Source organism: Mirounga leonina, unplaced genomic scaffold, assembly GCF_011800145.1.
Source record: "Mirounga leonina isolate KUSES-001 unplaced genomic scaffold, KU_Mleo_1.0 Mir_129, whole genome shotgun sequence".
NCBI classification, from domain to species: Eukaryota; Metazoa; Chordata; class Mammalia; order Carnivora; family Phocidae; genus Mirounga; species Mirounga leonina.
The window spans coordinates 50,441,649-50,458,589 of NW_023270323.1; the positions used below are offsets into that span (position 1 = coordinate 50,441,649).

The window sequence follows — 16,941 nt, forward strand, 5'->3', positions numbered from 1 at the left end:
GGGTGACATCCCGAAGGCGTAGCTCTAAGCGACTTCAGTAACGAGGTCAACATATGTAAAGCACAGAAAATACTGCTTGACATAGAGTGAGCTCTACATAAAGTGTTGTTATAGATCTCAAAACTCTTTCAGAATGAAAAGAGACCACATGATGTATACAAGGATGGTACGTTAATGAGAGAGCAGTGGGGAGAGGGGAAGGGTAAGAGGACGAACACTCTCTGATGATCCTCCCTATTCCAGGTACAGGAAAGGCAATGTACATCTCTGTGTTATGACATGTTAATCATGACAGCAACCCCACGAGGTAAGTATTATTACGGCCACTTGACCAGAGAGGAAATTGAAGCTAAGAAATTTGGAGAGACTTGGGCAAGATAAATCAGTAGGCAGCAAAGCTATCTCAGGTCTGTCCCAGCTGACCCGTGCTTTTCTTAAGAATACATGCTACTTTCTTTTTTAATTTGACAGACTCATAGGACAAAATATTTGGAAATGGATAAAAGCTTTAGGCGTTCATAAAAAAGGGCGCCAAACCCACTTAAGCTGGGTGGCTGATGGTGTCCCTGGAGGCAAGTATAATATAGCTTTTGCATAACTCTTGTTGATTATTTATAGCCTTGGAGTTACAAAGGTGAAAAATGTGATTCCTGTCCTCAGAGAACTTACAGGCCAGTGGAGAAACAGAAATGCAAACAAATTCAACACGGTAACTGCTACAGTGGTCACACGTTCAGAACAGAGGTGGATTATGGTAAAAGAAATCCCTACCTGGAAGGGGATTGGAGAAAGATTCACGGAGGATATAATTTTGACACAGGATGCTGGCTAAGGACAAACAGGAGTTTGCCAGGCAGAGAGGACAGAGAGGACAGTCTGTGAAAAGGAGGGAGGCTGAAGACATCTCTGGGAATTGCAAGGAGTTCAGCATTGATGGCTCGTGAAATTTAGAGATAAGAGTGGCAGAAAATAAGTCTCTAGGGGAAACAAGTGCCAGACCTTCCTAAAAGTGTTTAAGTTTCATTGTTTTTAGAAGGAAAATAATAATTATGCAGCACTGTGATGTCACCAAATAAGAAATGACGTGAAAGCATAGAGGTCCAAAGTAATTAATATTTTAACTTTCATGCCTGCCCAAGATTGGAGAGGACCTAAATGTGCACCGATAGAGGACTTGTTAAATACATCTTGTATACACATAAATGAAAAACTATGCAACTATTCAAAAAGAATGAGACAAACCTACAGTGTCCTAGATCAGGTGCTCTAGAAAGCCAAGCTAACAATGTAGGGAGATACAAGCCTCGGATGGCAAGGGGGAGGCCAGTGTGAAGTAAGTCCAGAGAAGGTTCATTGCCATGCAACGTGCTAGCATGCCCACCACATCAACGACTGGAAGAGACACAGCGCTTCGCTCAGCAGGTGGGTTACAAGCAGGAGCCATCTCAGGGTGGACTATGCAGGAGAGGTAGGAGAAGTCACCTGCTTGGCTCCTCCTGTCTCTTGTTTCCAATTGGTGGAGCTTCTCACTTCCCAGTTAGGTCCTGACCCTTGGTGGCACCTGGGTCGCTGGGACCTATGCCTTGTTCTATGGTGTTTCATCTGGGTCCCAAAGTGGAGGGGCTACCAGGTGCAGGAGGAGCACTGACCGAGAGAGAGAAAGAGGGAGCCTGTTGAGGGAATTTTAAAAGGCACGGGAAGAGTTTTCTCCCGATACATATAATGCTGGGCTATAAAGTCTGGAAACATAGACATTATTTTATCACATATTATATGTTGATAAGCTAGCTTTTTTTTTTTAAAGATTTTATTTATTTATTTGAGAGAGAGAATGAGAGACAGAGAGCGTGAGAAGGAGGAGGGTCAGAGGGAGAAGCAGACTCCCCGCTGAGTAGGGAGCCCGATGTGGGACTTGATCCCGGGACTCCAGGATCATGACCTGAGCCGAAGGCAGTCGCTTAACCAACTGAGCCACCCAGGCGCCCCGATAAGCTAGCTTTTTTACAAAAAAATTCCTAATGTTTTCTTATGTAGGCACCTTGTGTTTTGGTATAAAACAAGCTTCAGAATGTCCTTTAATTGAATAAACAAGGTACAGCACAGTACATACGCTGCCTGCCAACCCTGGGTAGAATAAAGAATATGTGTGTGGGGCAGAAGCTGGCAAAATAGCTGAAGGAGATTAAAAGGTATAAAATAAATAAGTCATGGGGATACAACGTACAGCATAGGGAATATAGTCAATAATATTGTACTAGTGTTGTATGGTGACCACACTTATCTTGGTGAGCAGTTCACAATGGATACACATGTTGGATCACCAGCTGGTACACCCGAAACTCACAGAATATTGTATGCAGCTATGCTTTGCTAAAAATTAAAAAAAAAAAAGTATGTATGCTTATTTCTGCATAGAATTCTTCTGGAAGGAGATCCAAGAAGCCACCAGCAGTGTTTGTCTTTGGGAGGAGGAATTAGGTGGGAGGGGGGTTGAGTAAGAGGAAATTCACTTTTCACCATATCTCTTTTTGTGCTTTTCTAAGTCTGCACCCTGTCAGACTATAATTTATTCGTCTGAAAACTTACATTACACTGAGAAACCCATTTTTAATGTTAGTGTCAGGGTGGCTGGTAAAACAGGCGGCAAAGAATTACACCAAGAGTAGAACCACCAGCAGGACAGAGTTTATTTAGTCTCTGAGGCTGGAGAGGGACCCAACACCGAGAGAGACGTCGCCCCCCAGTTTCCGTTAGGCTGGGCCTTCTCAGGGGTTTTCAGGGTGTGAGAGGGCTGCAGCTGTGGCGAGGGGGCCAACTCTTGGCCAGGTGGAGCGGGAGGTGACACTTTCTCCGGGGGCTCTGTCTGGGAGGTGGGTTGTGGTCCCGCTAGAGAATACCTTTTGTCGTTGTGGTCTATTTTCTGAGAATGAGGGGCACCATGACCTGGAAAAGCAAAGAGTTAGGGCCAAGCACAGACACCTGTGGGTTTAGTCTGTAAGCTTACCTGGGGAGGGGACCTTTTTTCCCCCTTTCAGTTAGGAAGATCCCACTGGCAGTAGTAAAGAGGATTTTTGAAGGAGATCATTTAACTCAGCAAATATGTAGGAACATCAGGATACCAGGGCGGAAAGGGAAGGAAACATGGCAGACCTGGCCCTGCCTGACAGAGTTTGTAACTGAGAGAGAGGACAGGTAGACAAGTGTAAAGGCAGCGCTGTGGGCTCTGGAACCCTCAGCAAATGAGGACAACAGATCCTCGCTCTGAGTACACAATCCCAGTGCTGAAGAAGTGATTTTGTGGTAAAACCCCTACATGGCCGCGCTCAGTCTCTCGTGTTTCCTCCCTATGGTCCCTGTGCTGTACTTTTCATCCCCGTGACTTATTTATGTTACAACTGGAAGTTTGTACCTTTTACTCCCCTTCACCTATTTTGCCCATCCCCCAACTCTTCCTCTCTGGCAACCACCAGCTTGTTCTCTGTCTTGGTGAGTCTGTTTCTGCTTTTGTTGCTGTTGTGTATTTGTTCCTTCGTTTGGTTTTTTTTAGGTTCCACATATGAGTGGAATCATATGGTATTTGTCTTACTCTGGATGACTTACTTCACTTAGCGTCATACTCTCTAGGTCTATCCATGTTGTTGCAAACGGCAAGATCTCATTCTCTTTTATGGCCATTTGTGTGTGTGTGTGTGTGTGTGTGAGAGAGAGAGAGAGTTATATAATCATAGTTACATATAACATATATATATAATATATAAATTAGTTTCTCATTTTTAAATTGTTGATGTTGAGCCAGAAAAGAGGTACACAAACTTTTTCTGTAAGGGGGAAGTGATAAATATTTTAGGCTTTGCAAGCTGGACTGTCTCTGTCCCAGCTCCTCAAGTCTGTTGAGGAGGTACGCGGCAGCCTTACCAATACCTACGCAAACGAGCAACGCTGTGGTCTAATTAAACTACTGGGAGCCTTGCAAGTCTATTGGAGGCTCCAAGAGGACTTGGAATATCATACAATTTTTAGGTGTCGTGAAATATTATCCTTCCTTTGATTTTTCCCGAAGCCTTTAGAAATGCACAACCTCTTGTCGGCTTGTAGGCTGTACCAAAATGGGCAGAGGGTCCTATTTTGCCTGCAGGCTGTGGTAGGCTCACCCCTAAGTTAAAATTCTAACTCCGTCCACGTAAAATATCGATACGTCTCCAAACAGCAGTGCAGGTGCTGCTGGACCACGCAATCGTTGTGGTTCTGTGGCTGGTTGCTTGATTTGCATTTCATTTTGGTTTAACTTTGGGTTTGTTCCCCTTACTTCGGCATGCTTATTCTTGCTGCATCGTGTGCTGATTTGAAATGGAGTCCTGCGCTGCCAAGAAGGTCACAAAAGAAGATTTAATTCCCCTGTGACTGCCGGTTATTTCATTTCTGGACATTAGAGGCGCTTTTATGAGCTCCACACCATATGCCATATGGAATATCATTATGAGCTCCCTAGAGCTTCTGTTATGGCCATCTGTCTGTGACTTCCTGTGTGGTTTCTTTGGCAGATGGGGACTCATCTATCAGAAATGCTTCTGTAAAGTAAGTTTTCAAAGCTCAATTCTAAACATCTGCCTCTGGAGTTAGATGTATATTTTCAAGGCTTAGACGTTGGAAGCACATTCATAATGATCGCTATTGTGAAGGCCCAGTTGCCAATCAGAAGAGTGTATTGTAGTCCATCACCAGGGTGACACCCGGACACAAGCGCGGCCAACCCTGCAAAATCCTCCCCAAGGAAAGCTCTAGAGTCTCCCATTTGGAGGACTCTGACTTGTTAGTCAGAACCTTGGCGTTCTGCCTGCACTAGGCCTCTGCTCTCAAACACACCCAGAATTTTCCATCCTAGTGGTAGGAATTATATTTGTCATCATATTGTGTATTTTGTTTTTGTGTCCCCAGTATCGAATACGACACCTAACACTTAGTAGGAGTTCAGTGAATTTTTGTTAACCTGAACTGAGATGTTGAATTATCCCCCGTGAGCTTCTAGATCATCTCTCTCTGCAGTATCAATGACAGGACTTTCACTCAACATGACATTGGTGATCAGTGGTAAAGGAACTGTTTGTCTTCCATCTCCTTTGTTCTGCCCCGGGTGAGGTCTTTCACTGCCCACACTGCTGACCTCCACCTGATCCTGTTGCCCCATATTTGGTGCCATGCCAGGCTAGGACTCTCCCCCAGATTCTCCAGAAGTTTCTCAGCACTTGCCCTCGGTGGACCAACCATAGTACTCCTTGGGGAACTGATGACCTCCTGCCGAGATTACTCCTCAGTGAGGATCCAAAGTCCCAGGGGGGAACCAACCAGACCGTCCTGCCCCAAAAGGGTGGGGATTACCCTTTGGAGGGATTCTCCCCTCCCTTTCTTTTCTCTTTTTAGCCCTCGGGTGGTCTGACCCTATACTTCCCAGACAACTGAAGATCTCGGGCCAGGGCAGCTGCCCGGTGTGGTCTGAAGGTCTGAGGATGAACATGACCACTGCCCAAATGCCAAAGATTTGTCATTGTTGAGCTGTCAGTGGGGAATGTAGAGGCTACTTTAAGGCAATAGGCTTGAGCAATGGAAACCCGAGGAAGGGAAAAGGGCCCACAGTGACCACAGGGCTGAAAGCAAACAGCCTCATTAAGCAACCCACCTGGAGATAGCCATAGGCCCTACCTGCCCAATGGGCTGCTTACAACCAGGCACAGGTACCAAAAAAGGAAAATTCCATATGTTCCCATACCTCTTCACTCCCCCCATAACTATAGCCCCTCACTACCTCTTGTGGCAGAGTCTCTTTCTTCTTTGCTGTCTTGCCCACTCTTCCCTTGCTGTATAGTCAATAAACTCCTATCTCCTTAAAAAAAAAAAAAAAAAAGAATTGTTTGTTATGTTGTCTTGGTGGCTGATTATGAATGTATATAAAGTTCATATTTATTTTGTGAAGATGAGTGAGATACTCAGAATAAAGCATTTTCAGATCTTCACATAAATGCATAGAATAGATCACCCAGGATCGCAAGATGTGGATGGATGAAAGTATCTTGACCTCTGAGTAAGAAGATCTTGACTTAAATACCAGCTCTTTACAAGCTCTAAAAAAACAAAACAAAACAAAACAAAAAACCACTTACTATCTTGGATCTATTTTGGTCTCTGAAACAAAGAATAATCCCTGCCCTCTCTTCCACCTTGCAACCTAGAAGTGATGTAAGAATTGAACAAGATAGTGTAAATGACTAAAGTTTACAAAATGAAAATTTGCAATGCAAATATAGGATTTGTTCATTCATATGCACATTTATGGCCCCCTAAGGACAAAGCACTGGGGAATACAGATGTGAAAACAAATAATTTTTAAAGGCAGACAAATGAGTTGGCACACAGGGAGGTAGCAGGAGCGGTCCTCAACTTGAACGGGCTTAAGAATCAGGTGGAAGGTATGTTAAACATGCAGATTCCTGTGCCCCACTAGAGAGATTCTGGTGTGAAAGATCTGGGCTTGGGTACAGTATTCTATGGATTTAACAAACTCCCCAGGAGATTCTGATGTGGGTGGTCCATGGACCAGGCTTTGAGAATACCAACTTAGGATTTAGCAGGGAAGATAGAAAAAAAAAATCACTAACAACTTTCTTATTAATTTTAGGACCCCAAAATAGGCCTGCAATATTTTGTTAAAATGGTGTTCACGGCCGGTGAAGAAGTGAGAAACAAGTGAGATGATGAGATCAAGGGTACAACAATGGTACAATGGGAGTCTTCTCTCCTTACTTCCCACATTTTCTGTCCTTTCCACCTGTGACTGTAACCCTAGATTTCTTTTTTTTTTTTTAAGATTTTATTTATTTATCTGAGAGAGAGAGAATGAGAGAGAGCACATGAGAGGGGGGAGGGTCAGAGGGAGAAGCAGACTCCCTGCCGAGCAGGGAGCCCGATGCGGGACTCGATCCAGGGACTCCAGGATCATGACCTGAGCCGAAGGCAGTGTAGCTTAACAAACTGAGCCACCCAGGCGCCCAACCCTAGATTTCTTTTAGGAATTGGCATATTTGTTAGGATTCAGTTGAGTTCTATGTGTTTACAAAAAAAAAAAAACAAAAAAAAAAGTAATGGCTTACACAAGGTAGGAGTTTTTCTTACTGGAAAGCAAGGTCCAGAGATAAGTGATCCAGAGCTGGGATGGTGGCTCCACAAAGTCACGAGGGATCTGCTAGGTGACTTTTTAGTTCCTCATTCTATCATCCATAGGGTGTGGGACCCTCAACCTCAGGGTCCAAGATGGCAACTATAGCACCATAACTCACAGCATTTTTCCAGGCAGTGAGATAGAGATCAGAAAGGGCAAAAGGAGAATCAACTGTCTTTTAAGGAGACTTCCTAAAACTCATCATCCCTATGTATATCTCATTGGCTAAAGCTGCAGAAATGGGGCGCCTAGGTGGCTCAGTTGGTTAAGCGACTGCCTTCGGCTCAGGTCATGATCCTGGAGTCCCGGGATCGAGTCCCGCATCGGGCTCCCTGCTCGGCAGGGAGTCTGCTTCTCCCTCTGACCCTCCTCCCTCTCATGCTCTCTGTCTCTCATTCTCTCTCTCTCAAATAAATAAATAAAATCTTAAAAAAAAAATAAAAATAAAATAAAGCTGCAGAAATGTATTGGTTATTCCCCAGGCAGCCACACACCATGATATAAATCAGTGTTTCTATTAGTAAGGAAGAGGGAAGAATAAATACATAATGAGGTAGGCAACCAGAAATCTCAAGCTCAGATGGGATCCTGGGGTTTGAAGCTTGTTTCACTGGGCCTGGGCCTCTGGCCACAGCGACTCCAGCTATTGCCTGATGTTGAAGCTCACGAAGAGGTAGCAGAGCAGAGAAAATCCAGTGGTGCTGGTGGGCAGACACAGATTTGGCAGACACAGATTTTCTGAGTTGGTGGCATGAAAGTGCCCTCTGCCCTCTGTCTTCTAAAGTTTATTTCCCTGACCGTACCTGTATGGTTAAGAGATAGCCTACTGTTTGATTGACATCCCAGATTTAAGACTAAATAGCCCAATGACTTTTGGTAACTTAGCTGCCAAATGCTTTTGTTTTTATTTCTCTAAAATTGAGATACATTCTGATTTAGCTACGTTCCTCATAGGGTTATTTTGCTCATTGAATGCTATACGTGAAGTGCTTTTACACTTTAGGGTTAGATTCACAAATATATTATTTTGAAAAAAAAATCCATCAAAGATAGGCTAAGGATTAATGAAAGTAGTTTGAATTATTTAAATTGGGTTCATATACCTAAAACTTTAATTTAAAATTTCCTATTAGTAGGTGACATGAATAATTAAAACATGTCATTTAATCCGAAGGAAATTCCTCTTACTGGATTTTTAATAAGATATCCAAACTATGAATATCTCAGCTATTGCCTCCAGTTCTTCCTGATTAATGTAGCTCATTAGCATAACAAATTCTCCCTCCCTCAGAACTGATCATTTTTTCTTGAAGGCCTTATCATAACTTCTTTGTATCAAACTCGGGTATCTTGTTTTTCTTCAATGAGACCCCTTCTTTTTATGTGTACATTTTAGGTGTAGCCAGATAGGAATGGGCAAAACATACATAACCGCATTGGTTTCATTTTACAGATGGTGATTGACCAAAGTCAGCCCTTGAATGCACCTCTGCCCTTCATTACTCTACATGACCACTCACGCCTTCTCTGCTCTCCTCAGACCTCCAATCGCCCTTTGCTCTGGACTCACTAGCTGGACCTTGCTCTCTGGAATTTATGCATCTTGCGTAAGTGAAACTTTACAAGACTGCTCAGAAACTAGTTGAGCAACCATCGTCTTGTTATTTATCTTAATATAGTTCTGATGAACATGTACATAGTTCTACTAAAAAGGTGTCAGACAAATCCAAACTCAGGTTCAAGGTGCTGCTGCTTTATTCTTATGGACAAATCTACTCCCATGTTAGCAAGGTTCTGGGCTTGGCTCTAAATAAGAACCCCAGTTTGCAGACTACGGTTGAGGAGGCATCAGCATTCTTGCCTTCCCTGTAAATGTCTCTCTCATCCAAGTTGTGCTCATCTATCAAGGCGCAGCACAAATATGACCCTCTAAGCCAAAAGTGATTTTTTTTTCTCCCCTGAACCTGGAGACTAATTTATAGCTCTCCTGTGAGGCCCCACCTTACACTGATTTGACTTATAGTGGCTTGGATACGTATCATCTCTCCAGTAGACTGTAAAGCAATGAGCAGGGACCATGCCACATATTCTGTGTCTCCAGTGTCACTAAGGAATGAACCCTGGACTCATGTCGTGGCTTGTATTCACCTTTCATTCATTCACTGCATAACTATCAAGTGCTGACCATGGGCACTTGGGCCAGGCCCCGTCCTAGGTACGGGAGAGTGATAGAACAATGGCGAGCACGATTCACTCCCTCAAGGTGTGCAGCTCACAGCGCTGTCGGCAACGACGCTGGTCCATGAACTCTGGGTTACCTGTCTGCTCCGAGATCAGTCCAGAAACCGAGAGTAAGCACTTCGAAACTTTCAGAGCTATTTTATACCATGAAATCCAAGCACGTGATCAGTGTTAGCAAATGCGGTTTGAGGTTTGAGTTTTGTGTACAAGCGTGTTTTGTTTTTTTTTTAAGATTTTATTTATTTATTTATTTGTATATAGAGACACAGCGAGAGAGGGAACACAAGCAGGGGGAGTGGGAGAGGGAGAAGCAGGCTTCCCGCAGAGCAGGGAGCCCGATGCGGGGCTCAATCCCAGGACCCTGGGATCATGACCTGAGCCGAAGGCAGACGCTAAATGACTGAGCCACCCAGGATGACAGAACAGCATTGTGGAATGATTATCCTGATGAAGAACTTGAACTGCTTTCTTCCTTGAGAAAGTCTTGCTATAAAGAAAACACGTCGGCTGAACTAAACAAGGTGCTTGGTGCTGTAAGAACAGTTGTGAATTTATGCAGAAATTAATGTAGTAAAGTGAAGATTATCCTCTTTATTAGTTTATGATATAGAAGCTGAGCAGAACAATTGTTAATGCTGAGAAAGGATGGGTTTTGAGGGGAAAAGTCTGTTGGAAATGTTTAAACTGTAAACTTGTAATGTTTCTGCAAGTAAGAAACCAGTCTTCCAACTTTTTCAAGATACCAAAAAAGCCATCTATACTTTCTTATTGTCTGACCTCTTCATGTTTTTAATAATCTTAATATTCCATGCAAGGAGGGGAGCCTGGGTGGCTCAGTTGGTTAAGCGGCTGCCTTCGGCTCAGGTCATGATCCCAGGGTCCTGGGATCGAGCCCCACATCGGGTTCCCTGCTCAGCAGAGAGCCTGCTTCTCCCCTTCCCTCTGCCTGCCACTCTGCCTACTTGTGCTATCTTTCTGTCAAATAAATAAATAAATAATATCTTAAAAAAAAAAAAATTCCACGCAAGGAAAAAAAGTAACGTTTTTTTTTTAAAGATTTTATTTATTTACTTATTTGAGAGAGAGAGAGAGAGCATGAGAGGGGGGAGGGTCAGAGGGAGAAGCAGACTCCCCACTGAGCAGGGAGCCCGATGCGGGACTCGACCCTGGGACTCCAGGATCATGACCTGAGCCGAAGGCAGTCGCTTAACCAACTGAGCCACCCAGGCGCCCCATGTTTTTTTTAAATATTTTATTTTTAAGTAAGCTCTATGCCCAACACGGGGATTGAACTCATGACCCAAGGTCAAGAGTCGCACGTTCCTCCAACTGAGCCAGCCAGGCACCCCAGTAACATTGTTTTTTAATGACAGAAATAAACGAAAAGGCAAAATTAGAAGTTAGAAACCTGGAATAACAGAACTTTTATAAAAAAGTGTTACAACATTTCTCTTAACTCGGTACTAATTATCAATGAAGTAGGTGATAAGCTAGCTAGTTCACACCTTTTCTTATCACCAGACAATTTATGAATTCGATAGAACATTTTGACTTTTATTTTCCATACAAAAGAAATTCTTAGAGCCAGAATCTAGTTTTTCACCCAAAGATGATAGAAATTTAGCTAAAATTTTATAGAATAAATTGTTAAAACTGGCTGCTAATGAAAGATGGAAGAGGAATTATTGTGGATGAGTCAATAAATATCCTGAGCTTGCTAAAATTGCTTCAACATCTCTATCCCATTTCTTTTTTTTTTTTAAAGATTTTATTTATTTATTTGAGACAGAGAGAATGAGATACAGAGAGCATGAGAGGGAGGAGGGTCAGAGGGAGAAGCAGACTCCCTGCCGAGCAGGGAGCCTGATGCGGGACTCAATCCCGGGACTCCAGGATCATGACCTGAGCCGAAGGCAGTCGCTTAACCAACTGAGCCACCCAGGCGCCCTCTATCCCATTTCTGTCCACATACTTCTATGACACAAGTTTCTCTGCTTTGCTAATAAGACAAAATGTAGGTGCTTAGATTTACACCCAGTAAGTGGTGTTGTCACAAATCTAACCTAATTAGCTAAATCAACAAGAAAGAAGCAGCTCATTTTTCCCATTAAAGACTTTAAGTATTGACATGCATATAGGTGTTTGTTCAAAGTGTTTGTTTATTTGCATAGAAGTGTTTAACAAGAGATAGACTATTGGGTCATTTTATAATCAAGCAAGCAAAGAAAGCAACTTCAAAGGTCATATGAAAAGGTAAGTACTCTCCCCCTCAAGAATGCAGACATTTCTTAGCGGGTATCTCTCATCCTTGGGCGGATTTAGAATTAAGAAGAGAAATGTTCAAGAGAATGAAGCACATACTGTTAATATTTACAGGTGGAGGGATCCATGCCGATTTGGGAGGAAGGCGGGACCACCACCTTTCTCCACCTCCCTCTCCCTTCTGGTCAGAAGGATTCCCCATGGCCCCTGGAGTGGGTCAGAGCTTCAGCTTCCGATTTGAATGAGCATGGGATTTCACTGTGCCCTCTTCACTTCCAGAGATGTGATCTGTGATAAGTTCTTTGCTCCTCTAAGGCTCATTTTTATCATCTATGGAATAGTACCCAACTGATAGCATTGTAAGGAGTAGAAAATACATAGGGATTGTTGGAACAGAGTAAGTGCTTAATAAAGAGCAGCTCCTCCAGCTGTCCATTGTTGAGTAACCACATGACATTTTGTCACGGAAAACAACAACCTTTTTATCTTGCTTATGGAATCTCTATACCAGGAATTCAAAAAGGGCACAACAGAGGATGTGTGCCACGATTACATCTAGGGTCTTAGCTGAAGTGACTGGAACAGCTGGAGGTAAACTGAATAGATGGAGCTGGGGTTGGGAAGGATCAACTTCCAAGATGGCTTCTTGACTCATGCATCTGGTGCCTGGGTTGGGATGGTTGAAGAATGGGCCCAGCTAGGATTGTTGACTGGAGTGCTCACCTTTGGCCTCCCCATGTGGCCTGGGCTTCCTTAGAGCATGGCAACCTCAGGATAGTCAAACTACTTAGTGGCAGCTCGGAGCTCTTGGTATCACACTGTGCCAGTTTTAAATCATGGCCCCAAATTCTTTTTTTTTTTTTAAAGATTTTATTTATTTATTTGAGAGAGAGAGAATGAGAGACAGCACAAGAGGGAAGAGGATCAGAGGGAGAAGCAGACCCCCCGCTGAGCAGGGAGCCCGATGTGGGACTCGATCCTGGGACTCCAGGATCATGACCTGAGCTGAAGGCAGTCGCTTAACCAACTGAGCCACCCAGGCGCCCATGGCCCCAAATTCTTGATTTAATTTAATTCTTCCATTAAGACATCTCTGATGAAGGCTTTGAAGAAAAAAGATGCATGAATACTAGAAAACCTCCCAAAGTCTGGCATTTACTCCATGAGTAATGCAGTAGTAGGAGAAGTAGTAGAATAAATTATCAGGATTTCTGAGGATGGGCAATGTGTGAATTTAGGATTTAAAGATGTTGGGACTGGGTCCCTGATTTTCCTTGGCTCATAGTGATTTTTGAATAGGGCTGTTCCAACCCTCTCCTGCCTCCTCCTATCAATAGAGCTTCTGCCTCCTGGGGTAATTTCTGCCCTTGCTGTGGCCACCTTGGCCACTGGCAAGCTCTACTCTTGCTCTCTGACTTCCTGATCTGCAAGCCTTCTTAGCTACTGCTCTGACCCCCTCTCTGCCTTCAGTTCACGCTGTTTTCTTCTGAGGCCATGATAATGGGAGGCCAGGAAACTCAAGGGAAGCCAGAGAGGTTTGTGTGCAAATGTGGAGAATGATGTGAATACAGATGGCTCAGCCTTTATTATAAGGTTAGCATCAAGTAAAATTACATATTTGTTTCTTACAACAAAAATACCTTTTTAAAAAAAGATTTTATTTATTTTTGTGTGTGTGAGAGAGAGAGAGCACGAGCAGGGGGAGGGGCAGTGGGAGAAGGGGAAGGAGAAGCAGGCTCCCAGCTGAGCAGGGAGCCCAATGCGGGGCTCCATCCCAGGACCCCAAGATCATGACCTGAGCTGAAGGCAGACGATTAACCGAGGAGGCCACCCAGGTGCCCCAAAACAAAAATATCCTGAAGACACTGAAGACTTTAAAAGCAGGGCGCTACGGTTTTGCATATACATAGTCACACATATTTACACATAAGGGTTCTTTTAAGAAGAATATCATTTACGCTGTTATTTTTCTTCTTTCTGGCAGGCATCCCTGGTTTATACCAATAGCTAGTCAGCTCTTAAAGGGCATTCCTGTTGTGGTTTATTAGAAGATTCAATACCTTCAAAGACTTAGGTCTTTCCCTCTCTGCCTACAGTACTCAGTGTGGGTAGAGAATAATGGGAATGTGGACAAGGTCACAGTCCCCTCAGCACTCCTGGCTCTGCTTGGCTCGTTTTCAAGTGACTTATTGATGTTTACCCAGAAGAATCAGAAGACTGAGTGGGTGAGTCTGGACGAATCATCACCACACCAGAGGAGAACTCAGCCCTATGTAAGCAGCACCTATCATCAGGAGATAATTTGGTGGTAGGGAATCTAGAAATCAATGGGAACTTCTCCCCTTAGCTTTGTTTTTTGTGTGTGTGTGTTCTCTTGGCATTCATCGATTTTGCCTCTCAGCTTGTGAAGTGCTTGCACTTTGAGCCTTCCTTTTTTATTTGTGATTTTTATGACAATTATAATTGAGCTTCATGAAATCTCCTCTAGTCCTGTAGGCTTTTGGACATAGTCTCTCTGTTTGAGGTTAGGTCCAGAAGCTTCTTCCACATACATTTTTTACTTTAGGAGTTGTTTTGGAATTTCTCTGGAAACCACACACTGAGTCAGAACGAAACCTTTTTAGAACATCTCCCTAAACTGAATACCTTAGCAGAATGGATCCATCCAAGGAGCGTGCTTGAGGAAAAAGGTCTGAATGCCGTCTAGCTAAATATAGGGATTTGTCCTGCTGAGTGGACTGTGCAAGCTGAGGACAAAACCTGACGTGTTTGGGGATTTTTAGACGCTGTTATATTGGAGCGGAAGTAGAGGCTTGGGGGCAGTGAAAATAGAGAAGAGACCCAGCTGGGAGGACACAGAAAGAAGAATCTGGAGAGGAAGTAGTGAATGGAGAAGCATGGTTAAGCTTAGCTGCAAAGTGTGATGTAACCTTCCTAGACTCCCCATAAAATCTAGAAAATTGATATTATAGTTAGATCTTTTTTGCCAAATAACCTTTTTATTTTAGATCAGTTTTAGATTTACAGACAAGATGTGAAAACAGTACAGAGAGCTGGCATATACCTATCCCACACCCAGTTTCCCTGTTACTAATATCTTACATTAGTATAGGGCCCTTTTCACTATTAATGAACCAACATCAGTATTTTATTATTAACTAAAGTCCATGCTTTATTTAGACTTCCTTGGTTTTTTTACCTGATGTCCTTAAATTTTTTTTTTTTTTCTCTTCCAGGATCCCATCCCATCCAGGATGCCACATTACATTTAGTTGTTATGTCTCCTTAGGCTCCTCTTGGCTGTGATGGTTTCTCAGACTTGCCTTGTTTCTGATGCCCTTGAGAGTGTTGAGGTGTACTGATCAAGCGTTTTGTAAAATGTACGCCAATTGGGATTCGTCTGATGTTTTCCATGATTAGATTGGGATTATGAGTTTTTGAAAGGAAGGCTATGGAGGTAATATGATACTCTCATCATAGCATGACAAAGGAACATACGACCGACATGGCTTGCTGCTATTGAAGTTGACCTTGATTACCTGTTTGTCAGGTTTCCCCACTGTAGTTATTTTCTGAGAGGAAGTCACTGTGCACAGCCCACATTTAAAGAATGGGGAGTTAGGCTCCGCCTCTTGGAGGGCAAACTAGCTATATAAATTATTTTGAATTCTGCACAGGAGACTTGTTTCTTCTCCTCATTTATCTATTTATTTGATCACTTATTTACATCAGTATGAACTCATGGATATTCATTTTATTCTTTGGATTATAATGCAATATTACTTTATTGATTTTGTTTCTCAAATTGTTCCAGCTTTGACCTTTGGGAGCTCTTTCAGTTGGCTCCTGTGTCCATTTGACATATCCCTTAATTGTGTGTGTGTGTTAGCACTTTCTTACTTTCTGGATCTTATCTATTTTCTGCCCAATCCTAGAATCAGCAATTTTTCTAAGGAGCCATGGTTTATTTATTGGAAAATGGTATCAGAAGCCAAGTTCTGGCTGCTCGATGTGCTTGTTGCTCCTGGGGGTCATTGTTTCTAGGCCCTCTCAGCTGACAGAACAAGAAGATAGATGTGTACCTTATCCTGTCTATACACATATCCATAAATATTTCTATATGTAACCATCTATATATTAGGCTAAACATCCATTTATACTGAGGTCTCGAGCCCTGATCTATTATCACATGGGTGATTCTAGTCTCCTCCCCTTGCTTACCTCTAAACTCCCACTCTAACACTGAGAAACCAGCCATTTACTGAATTGCTCCATTTCGGTACAGATGGGTCATGGTATCAGAATTGTTAGCTTGTATCTCTGTGGGAAAAACTTTGTCAACTAGAGTGCGGTTTCTTCTACCTTTGGTCTTACAGGCTCTGCTCACATCCAAAGTTACTTAGGTCAGCATCTCTTTCCCCCAGACTCTGGGATGACGTTGTTTCCAACACCTGCAGTACATTAGACTGATTCATCACCTTCTGCATTCCATCCTAGAAGTCCCTGTCCTACAAAGTGTTTTAAAAATTTGCATGCATGAAGGTTCCTTCTTTGTGCTGTAGAGTTCTATGGGTTTTGGCAAAGGCCTAGTGTCGTGTATTCATCATGAGAGTATCATACAGAATAGTTTCACTGATGTTAAAAAAAAAAATCCTATGCTTCACCTATTTCAGCCCTTCCCCAGCTCATGAAAACCACCACTCTTTTTGCTTTTTAAAGTTAGATTTTTGGCCAGAAGGTACAAAGGGGAAATGCATCCCAGTGCCGAATGTGGGCTCAAGATGGAAGGGGAGAGGGACAGTGGGCACCCTTGGGGCCCAGAGACATGTGGACCACCGCTATGGGAATCATGTTCATGCCCCAAACCAGAGCTGAACCCCCTACTTATAGTCATTTTATTCCACATTGATTTAAGAACATTTTATGGAATGCTTACTACGTGCCAAGTGCTAAGAAGACAATGAGGTAAGACAGGGTTCCCGGCCTTATAGAACATATGCTTTAATAAGTAAGTTGGAAGGAGGGTAAAGAAAAGTGTTTTTTCACCTAACTAAAATGCATTCAACATCTCCCACTGAAGCCTGATGACTTCTTTTCTGCTGAGGATCATGACAGAAGCTAAGAAATGTTTTATAGAGATAATTATAGATGAACTCAAGACCGGGGACTCCGGATTTAAAAAGCACTGAGCTGGATGCATCTACCATCGTGAGGTCCAGGCCTGCCAG

The 16,941-nt window shown here is 43.1% G+C and overlaps 1 long non-coding RNA gene across 3 annotated transcripts in view; it reads left to right on the forward strand.

Moving 5' to 3' along the window:
• The window catches only part of LOC118010627, a 46,385-nt gene extending 31,477 nt beyond the window's left edge, over window positions 1–14,908 (forward strand). The window contains exons 1-3 of one of the 3 annotated variants that reach the window (XR_004679270.1): window positions 3,764–6,769; window positions 8,664–8,817; window positions 13,810–14,906. This is a non-coding gene — a long non-coding RNA (uncharacterized LOC118010627). Of the gene's footprint in view, window positions 1–3,763; window positions 6,770–8,663; window positions 8,818–13,809 lie in introns of those variants that run through there. The other 2 variants (XR_004679272.1, XR_004679271.1) reach the window with 2 other exon arrangements.
• Window positions 14,909–16,941: the final 2,033 nt, after the last annotated feature.